Consider the following 11,764-nt stretch of genomic DNA (forward strand, 5'->3'; position numbering starts at 1 on the left):
ACGATCACACCTTTATTAAAAAACTGGAAAAAAAAAATGGAAAGTATACTCTTATTCTCAACAGAGGTTGAAATCAGTACTCTTGCATCCTCTTGGTGTTTTGCTCTAGTGAAAAATTTTGTTTATGGTCACCCAAAACTTAAGATCATTCGAAAAAGATTTGATGCTATGAAGCTATTGGAAAGTTGGAATATTGGTTTACTTGACGGTCGACACATACTGGTTCAGTTGTCTCACGATGTCGATTACACTCGCATTTTTCTCGGAAGTTATCAAGATCGGCAACCGTTTTTATGAAAATTCTGAGGTGGACTATTGGTTTTGATCCAAAAGTGGAGTCTCCTATCATTCCAGTTTGAAAAAAGTTTTCGGGGTTAAAATTACATCTGTTCAACTTGGAAATTCTCTACTCCTTAGCAATTGTTTACGGTAAGTCTCTCAAGGTTGATAGTCCTAAGGTTGATAGTCCTATCCTACGTTTGTTGTCACCAGACCCTCTGTGACTTGTGTGTTAGTTGAGAGGGATATCATTCAACCAGCTCCGGATGATATATGGATTGGAACTACTCGCAACGGGTATTGGCAAAAGGTTGAAATAGAGCCACACCCACCTTTTTTACTCTCATTGCAGTATGTTTGGCCACAACTCTACTATTTGTTATCGTTTGCATCCCCATCTAAAGCCGGATATCGTTAAAGATCAGTCACCTATCATCCTTGTTGAGAAGATGCAACCCGATCCTCTTTCCAACACCGCAGTTCCTGACAAAGAACACCATACTACAGTTATAGATTCAGTTGTGTTTATATCACCCACTGTTATTGAAGAATACTCGCTTACATGTCCAGACACACGAGAGTGCTCCTTTGATTCAATAACAGATCAGCCGGCACAACATGTAATTGCTTCTAATATTCAACAATCTGCACATCTCCAGCACACTTTAGACCAAGATCAGGTGAGTCAATCTTCGGATGAGAAACGACAGGTCTACTCCAGGAGGAAGAAGAAGAATGGAGGCCGACTCTAGCTCGGTAACATATTGGATGATACATTGGTTATTACTGGCATTGGCAATCATCTTACCAACTTATTAGCTTGCTCCTTCCCTATAACTAGAGGAAGAGGCGAGATCAAATTGGATCGCTCTTTAGCCACCTGATATTTTGTATTTCGACACTTAGGTTTTTTTTTTAAGTTTCTAATGTACTTTCTGTAGTTTCTAGTTTTACAATCATTTATGGTTTTTTTGTGTGGGCAGGGTACCATGTTTAGGCCCTCCCACACATTATATATGTATCTTTCTTTCTAGTTAATATATTAGTCTTTTTGAGCTTTCAATATATATAAATATATATATTAAAGAGATATTAAGAAGGATTATATAAAGCAAAACTAATACTTAACTAATAAAAGTTAATCATTTATTAAAATAATAAAGTAATTAAATATCATATTTATATTAGATTTTTAATCCAAATTCAAACACAAATTAATCATCACCAAGATGAGTACCATTCTTAAATTATAGTATCATTTTGGCATCTCTTCTAAAATAATTTTATGTATTGTTATTTATATTTGATTAATCTAATTATTTTTTTATTATTAAATTTTATCGATCATTTTGAAGTGAATGTTTATAATTTTATATTATAAAATATTTAATGCATTATAATATTACATCTTGAGTGATATATAATTATGAATAATATGATCTGCATAAATTGATTGTATATGCATGACTGAATATAATGAAGTCACATCTTTATAGTACCAGCAGGAGAACGTTATCCGTGCATGTATATGGAAAAAAATTTTGATATTGATGTATCTTAGTTGACATAAATTTTAGACGGTGCTCTTGTGACTGTTATAATATATAAAACGTTATTGGTATGTTATTGATACTGTAAGAATCATTTATTAGTATGTTAAAAGTTCATATTGATTTATTAAAAAGTTTAATTGGCATGCATTATTGTAGTTTGGAAGTATAAGTATTCATTGGCTTGTTATGCTTGTTATTTTTTAATCTAACTTTTCATCAACACTCATCGTGACTTTTATAATCTGAAATTAGTGGGTAATGAATTAGTCTAACTTGATCGCCGCAACACATGTGATACATTGCATTTCAATTACATATTCGAAACCACGAAAATTAATCATCTAAAACATGAAAATTATACAGAGTTGTAAAATACATAATAATAAAAATGCATACCCAGAAAGACTGTACAGGCACCCAATTATGGAGCAAAAAACTATACAAGTCACCTGGCTACTCTCCTCAGTGCCCGTTGCCCCTACCTAGAAGACGACAACGTAAAGTGAGCAAAACTAACTCAGCAAAATAATCAGGAATAAAAATAGAATTTTAAACATGAAAAGAAAGTGACGTGCATGTTCAAATGAAATTAATCATGTTGACATACAATCATAATATGCTGGCATAATAGATAACATAAAAAAGTGGGGTACAAATAATATAAAAATCAATTGTAGTGTATCATACAGATCACAAACATAAAATTATAAGTATAAACATGTTCATTCATTTTACAGAGGTTATATCATAATAATGTCACTTGTTTAAGTATATAGTGCAACTATTTTCATATTCTTTCATAGTGGGTCTTCATACTGCCCCAAATGTAATATAAACTGTTCATAAAGATTAGGCTTGAAACCCAACTTAACTTCTCCTTCGCTAAACTCATGCTAAAACCTTGCAAAATGATTACGATACTTCCGGACAAAATCGGTGCCTCGAAAGGCTACCCGAGAAGAGAAAAGGGTGAAAATTGAGACAAGTCAGAAAGGAAAGGTGAGTAAGGAAATGAAAGCCTAAAACAACGAAAGAGAGGGATTCGTGCTTACCGAAATCGCTCCGGAGCTTCGAATTGCGAGCTGCGGCACTCAGGTGGCCGCTCGGCTACCCTGCAAGCCGCGACTACCCGCGCCCTTGCACTATACGAAGGGTCGCGTCTCCTTCTGCTTCTGCCGCGCGTGAGATGAACTGGTAGAGAGATAGGAGAAAGAAAGACGCAGAAAAATTAGGACTCAGGAAATTGCGAAGTTCGGTGCCCTATTCGACCGATCGAAAGGAAATAAAATGGCGCAACTAGGTTAGTGTTGGGATTAGGGAGAAGGCTTAGGAATTATTAAGTATTTATTAATTTAATAAAATTAATACTTTCAATATTTTATAACTCTCATTCCATTTACAATTTATATATAGTTCTTTATATCTATTTGAACTATTTCATACATACAATTCAATAAATTTAATTCGAAGAAATTCTGAGAGATTATAATTTTGGGGTGTTTTTCAATTGTGTCTAACTTTATTTAATTCCTTAAAAGTTTGGTGTTACATCTCAGGGCGAGTCGTTATAAGAGTGTTATCAAATGTTTAGAGTTAATTTAAATAATCTTGATGGAAGAATCAATAAGATAATCATAAGAAAAATTTAATAATAAAAAAAATTAAGTTAACTCAAATTAACAATAATATCAATTCGGGCATAGTGATGCACTTACAATTATAGAATAAGAAGGCCTGAAAGAAAATGAAGAAGTGTAGCCTATTATGATGGCAACGATGACTCAGCTGAAACAAAAATTCAGATCACAGCTTATCGAAAGCGATACGATCACTGTAGATAAGTACCTGAATATATTTCAATATTTGTGTCCACCATTGTTAAGGAGAATTGAATGATTGAAGCGAAGAATTGGCTAATGAAGAAAAAGAAGATATTGAATAGCATGGCATGTCCGGATGAAAGAAGAGTGTCATTAACGACGTTTGCGTTGGATGGAGAAGCCGAACGCAACAGTTTTATCAAGTTGACACAAGAAGAGAAAACAGTTATGTAATACAAAGCATAATTCATTGCACTGTATATATATACACCACAATTGATCACTACTACAGATAAAAAGTGTTGCAAATTTCTTTTAGATTTAAGGTTTTGATCAAACAGTCGTTGTTGCCTTTAGGGATTGATGAATATTTAATATTAATGGAATTAGCAGCGGAGATCGGTTATCGACTTATTCATAAACGTAAGGAGATGAACAGAAGGAAGAACGTTGAAGAAAAAGAACATGTGGATCAACCAGAGGGGTCCAATGGTAAGAAGTTGAAGAGTAATTTGGGCGGAGTTAGCAGAGGTTTGACTCAAGCTATTGTAGTTGCTTGTGTCAAATATGGAAAACGTAAAAGTGAATGCTTGATGGGCTCTAACACTTGATATTGGTGTCGTCAGTCCGGTCATATAGCAAGATGAATTCCATCTCTTAACAAGAAGGGCACTGAAGACTAGAAATCAGGTGGAGCTTCTTCACAGAAGACTGCAGATGGACAGAAAATAATAGAGTTTATAGCTTCAGCTCCTACCTTTGTTAAACCTCGAGTTTATTCCCTTACTCATAGTGAGTCTGAAGAACCTACTTCTGTTAAAGATGATGAGGTATGATGAGCTTGACATATTTGCAAGCATACCTCCTTGCTCCAGTAACTTTGTATTGTTATCTGAAGTATAGTTGAGTCGTCTTATATCAAATCTTTACCTTTATTGTGATTAATTTTCATCTTAATGAATTTTCTTAGTTTCAATGATAGCTAATGTTGACTGAGTTGAGGCCCATCCATAAATTTCAAGGATGAAATTTTATAAGTAGGGAAAATTGTAATGTCATGTTTTATTACTCGTGAGAGAAATTGAAAGTGATGAACAGAGTGAGAGAAGAAGCGACGAGTCAGGCAATCGTAGAAGGGGAGAAGAAACGAGGAGATAGAAACCAAACATATAGGGAGAGCAAATAAGGGGCTCACCCTATAAATTGATGTGAGAGGTGGTATCTCTCATTATTGCAGTCAGAGAGCAGGGGAAGGGGTGTTGCGGGCTTTGTTACCTGAAGAAACGATGCAACGAGCCTCATGCTCGGGGAAGAAGAGCAAAACAATTTTGCACTTCTGTGTCAAGTCGAGTCGAAGAAGAAAACAAAGGAGCTTTCTTGCATGCAAAAGACTTCGGTCGTGCCCTAAAAGGATCATCGCGTAGGGGAGGTGTTGGGTTAAAGGAATTAAAGCCAGCTCATACGTTGTCGATCAAGCAAGGAAGAAGTAGATCTCGCAAAGGGAATGAAGATACTTGTGAGTGTTTTAGGGATTGATAAGATAAGTTATTCAAAGCTAAAGTTAATTGAAATAATATTTATTTATTTATTTATTTATTTATTTATGGTGTAGTTTGTTCCGATTTCGCTTTGATAGGGTTTCTCCATTATGGCGAAACCTGGTATCTCTTTTTCGATTTGCTCTTCGTCGTGTATCCTCCTTTTCGTCGTGCTTTGTCTGCGTCGTGCAGCGTTGGCTTTTTAGTCTGATGTTTATGGCTTCTTTGTATAATGTTTATGGAACCGTCTGTTCGCGCATCGTTTGTTCCTCTGTTTCGTCTTCCGTTGTCAGTTGCGTCTCTGCGGTCATGATTCCGCGACTCCGTCTCATGCTGCTCCATCTTTTGTTGCACTCACACCCGTCCTCCTAGCACGTACGTGAGCTGCTCGCAGTCCAGACTCAATCCCTGTAGCTTGTTGTTGTTCAACTCCCTATTACATGGCTACTGCTCCTTCTCAATCACCGACTGCTTCAGTTTTAAACCTTGGGAAAACTTCTTTTATTGATATGGTTGGCTCTATGGGATCAGATCAGGTTTTCCCTAAAGTTTACCATGAATCATTCACAGGTCAGGAGGGCTGCAATCTTATCAAGAAGACGTGTTGGAAGAGTGACAAACTAGCTCTATTCTTCTCTGATGTTGAAGTTTCCAACCTGTTTAACAAGTGCAAACTCACTCTCATTGGGAAGTTCCAATCAAGACATCCTAAAATGGAAATCGTTCAAAAGGTTTTTAAAGGTCTCAAACTATTGGGACTTTGGAAGGTTGACTTCTTTGATGGTAGACATGTGATGATACAATTATCTAAAGTGAAAGACTGTGCCAAAATATTTTCTAAAAAATTTATGACAATAGATGGAAATTTATATGAAACTACTTAAGTGGTCTCCTGAATTTGACCCTAGCCAAGAACCGCCTATAATTCCAATCTGGTTTAAACTACCTAGCCTAAAGTTGTATTACTTTAATCACCAAGTCCTCTATTCTATTGGAGCTGCATTAGGGAGACATTTGAAATTGGACACACCCACCTTCAATCTAACTAGGTCTTCGGTTGTAAGAATTCTTGTTGAAAGGGATATCTCCCTCCTTAATGTGGACGAAATATGGTTTGGTACTGCCCACAATGGGTATTGACAACCAATTCTTGCAGAACAAAGACCCTACTACTGCAATCATTGCAAACTGTTTGGGCACACCTTTGTCAAATGCTTCAGGCTTCACCCACATTTGAGATCAACAAGTCCGAACAACATCATCCATGTGGAGGAAAATATAGCAGACATTTTTAATCTTCTAGAAATGTTGAATGAGAATCATAAGGCTACTCCTCACCAACCATATCAACAGCTTCCACCTACTATTGTCGAGACAGCTCTTCCTCATATCACAAATACTACGAATTTTGTTGTAGCGGATGCTAGCCAAATTATCTTGGAACCACCAATTGTGAGAGAAGAGGGTACTCAAGTTCTGGAGGAGTGTCAAGATCATTGTGTGCTGCAGGCTGAGCCAGATCAATAATTTACCTCCATCGAAGATCCACCTATTGTTAAAACGGGACTACCTTTGGCAGATGATTGGCAAGTTACAAATCTAGGAAGAAGAAAAAATAAATGATGGATCTCAGAAATTCTCAGGATGAATGTCTCATAGTTTTGGCGGAAGCCCACATATCAGTATGTTGTTGGATTCCCTCGCTAGATTAAGGGGAAGGGGAGGTAGTATATCCACCGACTACACCCACCATGATTAGGAGTTATTTTCTTTTTGCTATATTTTTGGGGATTAAGTGCAGTTGTAATCCCTGTGAGTATGTCCTTTTTAACCACTTGTTAAAACATTTGTATCATCTCTTTTATATCAATGAATTTTGTCTTAATATGAAAAACTCTTATATATATAAATATATATATATAATATTTAAGAGTCACATCATGTTTGTCCTTGCGGAACACTGTGAGTTAAAAACTTTGTTTTTGCACTCCTTCCCTTTGATCTTGAGAATTCTTCATCACTTTTACCTTGTTACAATGGGAAATATTTCCAATGAGGAGATGGATGTCCCATAGGAGAAGTTACTTGTGATTATTCAATGGAGGCTGAAGAGAGGTGGGGTGGACGTTATAAGGATTCATATGGTTCCAAAAGAAATGATGGCTATGTAGAGAACTCAAAACCTACTGAAATGAAAGGGTTGATAAGTTGTCATGTGGGGAGCACTGCAACTTCAACTGTTATTTGGATGTCGATCTAAACAAGATGGCTACGGAGGAAACATCGGCATGCTCTTTTTAGATCTCATCTCAAGGGAACTTGTGATGGTTATGAAAGCTGGTGTTGGATCAACAAATTTTGATTCTCTAAATGACTATACATGTTCTAAAAAATTGTAATCTGCTTCGGAGTTTGGACGACTATGCATTGGTTTCTTTCTTATTTTTCTTAGTCTTTTATGGCTTTACATTTCTGATATTCTAACTTTTTCTTAGTAGAAAAGTTTCTTAATAAAAAATTGGACCCTATGAATATCCTCTATTGGCATCAATTTTTTGATTTCGCGAGTGTAGGGTGTTCACCAACATGACTTGGGGTGGTCTACGACCCATTCGTAACATTTGGTAGTTTAGACACCCACTCAGGTTCATCTATCGCTTGTTTGGAGCACGTGGCTAGGTTTGGTGACAATTTTGCCTTGCCCGGGAAATTTCTTTCTGGGAGGCCCATCCAGGATGTGAGACATTTTTGGTACCTGATTCGATGATTAGAAGTCACAACATGTCCATCTGGGACCTCCCACGGCCTCAGGAAGTCACAGAGTCCACCTACGCGCGCTACTGAAAAATTAGAGTTGAGGACACGGTACCTGCGTCGCAGCTCAGGACGGGTGTTGACACTGATTTCTTTGGTGAATGTCTAACCTAATTGCTTCATTTTAAATTTATTGGACCACAATTGACTAAAATAGAGTTTCCCATAGCTTTTAGATCGAAAGGAGGCTTCGTCGGGCATTCTCGAAAAAATCGGGGCTTCGGGCTAGTCCGGTGCCCCAGGGCCATCTCGGGGGCCCAGCAACCCAAAATACCTTTCCGGACCATCTGATATGAGCCCTCGGAGGTCTAACACACCATTTTGGCACTTAGACATTTTCTTGGGCGCACCGGCGTCCAAACCGGGCGCTTAGGCATCCAAAACAGACCATTTTTTACCATTTTTCCTGAGAGCCCGGCACCCAGGTGATACACCAAAATAATGCGCTATTTTAAGTATGCATTTTATGCTTATTTTTTATTATATTGCACTTAAAGAAATTTATTTTCATGTTTTTGTTACAAATATATCAATTTTATGTATTTGGAACAAAAGTAGCAAAAAGAACGAAATTTGGAGCCAAAACAATGAATTTTGTGAATCTGGCTCCTGAAGCACCACATTGGTGTCTGAAGCGATACTCTACAGAAAGTCGGCAACTAAAGCACCAGATTTGGCTTCTAAAGTGTCATTTTACAGAGAGTTGGCGCTTGAAGCGCCATAACCCAAAACAGTGTGAACTTAAGCAACTTGGCACCTGAAGCGCTAGAACCAGCACCTGAGGCACTAGAGATGACTTTTTATGAATTAAGTCGGTTCGGGACAAATTTTGCTCAAATTTTAAGGGGTCCACGTGTTTCAAACACTCCATCGAGTGATTCAATGCATTTAGACACTTTGAAAGGTTCTTTGATGAAGGGATATGTCTCTTAAATCAATAGACATGTATTTTGGAATTCAAAATGGTTAACTTTTGGATTGAAATTTAGAGGGAATCTTGAATTCTTTTTTTAGGGAGGCAGCCTCTAATAAAAGAGAATGAAGTCTAGGGCAAGAAAGAGGGGGTTTGAAGGGTTTGAAAGAAAGATTTTCGGTAGAGAAGAAATTCGGTGGTGGCGTGAGAGTGAGAGAAAGTTAGAGAGAGAAAGTAAATGACTTAGAGATTTTCTTCAAGGGTTGTAAGAGGAGAGAGGAAGTGAGAGATTTCTTCTTCATTATACTTCCAAGAGGGAATTGAGAGTGTTTGTAAAGATGAAAAGTGCTTGAAGGGAACATCTAGGGATTTGTTTGGGAAGGATTGTGAGATAAGTTGTGTCTTTTATTTTTTTATTTTGTAAACTTGTTTTTACATATGAAATCCGTGTTTTGTCGTATTCTTCTCACGAATTCTGAGTAGTCTTTTTTATTATTCTCCCTACTTTGAGATATGGTTTTGTGAATAATTGATTTTTTATATGTTTTTAAATGTCAAAAATTTGTGATGATTTGAACTCTGATCTTCATTTACTTTTCAATCCGATCAATTGTCGGCACTATTTTGGTTAAGGAGTTGCTCTTTGGAAGTTGTCGGTCGCCGAAATCATAATCATGTCGTCTGCTTCGGAAGGACGTTTTAATTTATATATAAGTTAAACACAAGACTTGAGGGTGAGGCTCGATAAAAAAATCTAAAAAATATATGACATCCGGTTGGTCTGCGAAAATCATTTTATGTTGGCCGACAATTTCCCCTATTTAATACGAATAAATAAATAAGATTTATATTAAGTTGGATTCTGAAATGCTTCCTATAAGGGCAAACCCCTATAGTTAATTACATTCTACATAACCAAAGTCACTTAAGAAAACTGTCGATAAAAATCAGGAAATATTATCTTCAAATATGTCAAAAGGATAGGACTTTTCAACGAGATCAGACAAGAGACGAGAAAATGGAAAGCCTTAAATTTGGAACATTTTGTTGTAGAGTCCAAAGGAGGAAGAATTAAGGGATATCATAGATCCGGAGGGATATCATAGAGAACTAGGGGATGTCACAGATCTAGAGGAGATCCTCGGTGACTTCCCAGTCTACCCTATGGCTTGACTTCAATTTTGAAAAAAAATATTCAAGTGTTTCATCCTGCCAATTTTATTAATTAGTGCTTATATTTGTGTGAAACAATCACAAAAATAGCCTAGAAGATGTGAGGAATTAGGTCGTGATAGACGATAACCTCATAATCCTAAAGCAAGTTAGGGCTTAAATTATATAGTAGAGCTATACAAATGCCTAAAGATAAATTGAGGATTTATGTTGTGTAAGCAAACAATGTAAGCAAACAACCTCGAAACAACCTCGAATTCCTATGAATTGTTATTTGATTATAAGGAAAGATATGTGTTGTGGATCCTCTTGCTGTTGAAGATGGTCGTGCTGCCCACAGTGCTAGCTCCAAGCTCCTGATCATGACAAGTTTAAGTTTTCTAATATGTTAAATTATGATGTCAAATCAAATATCCCTATGGTTATGTTCCTTAAATATTATTGGGGTATATTAAAGTTGATTAGAGCAACACCGGTTAGGATCCTACGGTTTCCTCATTCTGGTACCAATATTTTCTTTCGGATTCACTTAGTCCATTAGTCCAAATGAACTTAGTCCAAATGAATTTACCCAACTCAATTTAATGAATTCCATACTTTTCATTTAGACAGTGGGAAATCTCGTTAGCAACCGTAGGTTCCCTCCTCTGAGGGATTCCCGATCATCCGATAGAGATGTCTTAATTTAGTTGCAGTTGTTGTTTTGTAATGCTTGTGAGTAAATTTTGAGTTGTTTTATATTTTGAATGTTGTGGCGGTGAGTTTTATCTTGGTCAATTTTAATTTTGGTTTTGGTTTCAGTTTTGTGGCTATCCTAACAATTTTAGTTTTCATGCAGGGTGACATCGTTGTTTAGCATGCAAGTTTATAAGCATAAAAGTACAACATGGAAAGTACGAGAAAATAAAACACTGTAAACTGTAAAATTGTACCTAGCGAGCCTTCTCGTTCCTCCACCTGAAATTTTAGTATTTTTGCAAGACATATATATATATATATATATATATTCAGTACTTGTAAAGTATATATATATATAATCTTGCAGGAATTAAAGCATGTTTATAAGGAAAGTAGAAAATATAAATTTAAGGTGTGTCTACCAGATCGTATGTCATAACCTAGTGGATCCAAATTTTGAGGATGATTCCATTGAGCAAATCATAATAAGTCCATATGCCCTTCAAGATTTCCAAATGATTATGAAGAAGTCTCGGGTAATACCCTAGCCATTTCATGGTCCCTAGAATTATCATGGAATTATCTTAAGTTCGTTTTGATCTTATTGTGTTTGCTATATAGTTCATCCAGTTAATACCCTTATGGTCAATGAATTATGATATTTTGATTATCTCTTAAGTGAGGTAATTATCACTTGATATCTCACTTAAAGATTATATAGATAAAGACCTTTTGGGGGCAACTTGACTTAATTAAGGAATTTAATTAATTTTATTTTAAAGATGGGCTTGTAGTGTTTTGAAACATTTTAAATTAATTTTAAGTTATTTTCTAAAACCTCACTAGACAAAATTTTGATTAAGTATAGTTCACTACTGACCAGAGGAAAATATGTTGAGATTTTCATACCTATTTTATACTGTTTTTGATGATATCGCACTTTAAAGAAATGTATTTTTGATGTTTTGTTGTAAGAATGATGAATTATGGTCATTG

General features: G+C 36.1%; 1 protein-coding gene across 4 annotated transcripts in view; it reads right to left on the reverse strand.

The window, feature by feature from the left end:
• The window catches only part of LOC110026799 (zinc finger CCHC domain-containing protein 8-like), a 69,152-nt gene extending 66,048 nt beyond the window's left edge, over window positions 1–3,104 (reverse strand). For 3 of the 4 annotated variants that reach the window (XM_020727939.1, XM_020727938.1, XM_020727936.1), the window contains exons 1-2: window positions 2,885–3,104; window positions 2,229–2,314 (exon numbers count right to left, since the gene is read on the reverse strand). The gene's annotated coding sequence lies outside the window, so the exon portion shown is untranslated. The remainder of the gene's footprint in view (window positions 1–2,228; window positions 2,315–2,884) is intronic. The other variant, XM_020727937.1, reaches the window with a different exon arrangement.
• Between the last annotated feature and the right edge of the window lie 8,660 nt (window positions 3,105–11,764).

Source organism: Phalaenopsis equestris, unplaced genomic scaffold (assembly GCF_001263595.1).
Source record: "Phalaenopsis equestris unplaced genomic scaffold, ASM126359v1 Scaffold000402, whole genome shotgun sequence".
NCBI classification, from domain to species: Eukaryota; Viridiplantae; Streptophyta; class Magnoliopsida; order Asparagales; family Orchidaceae; genus Phalaenopsis; species Phalaenopsis equestris.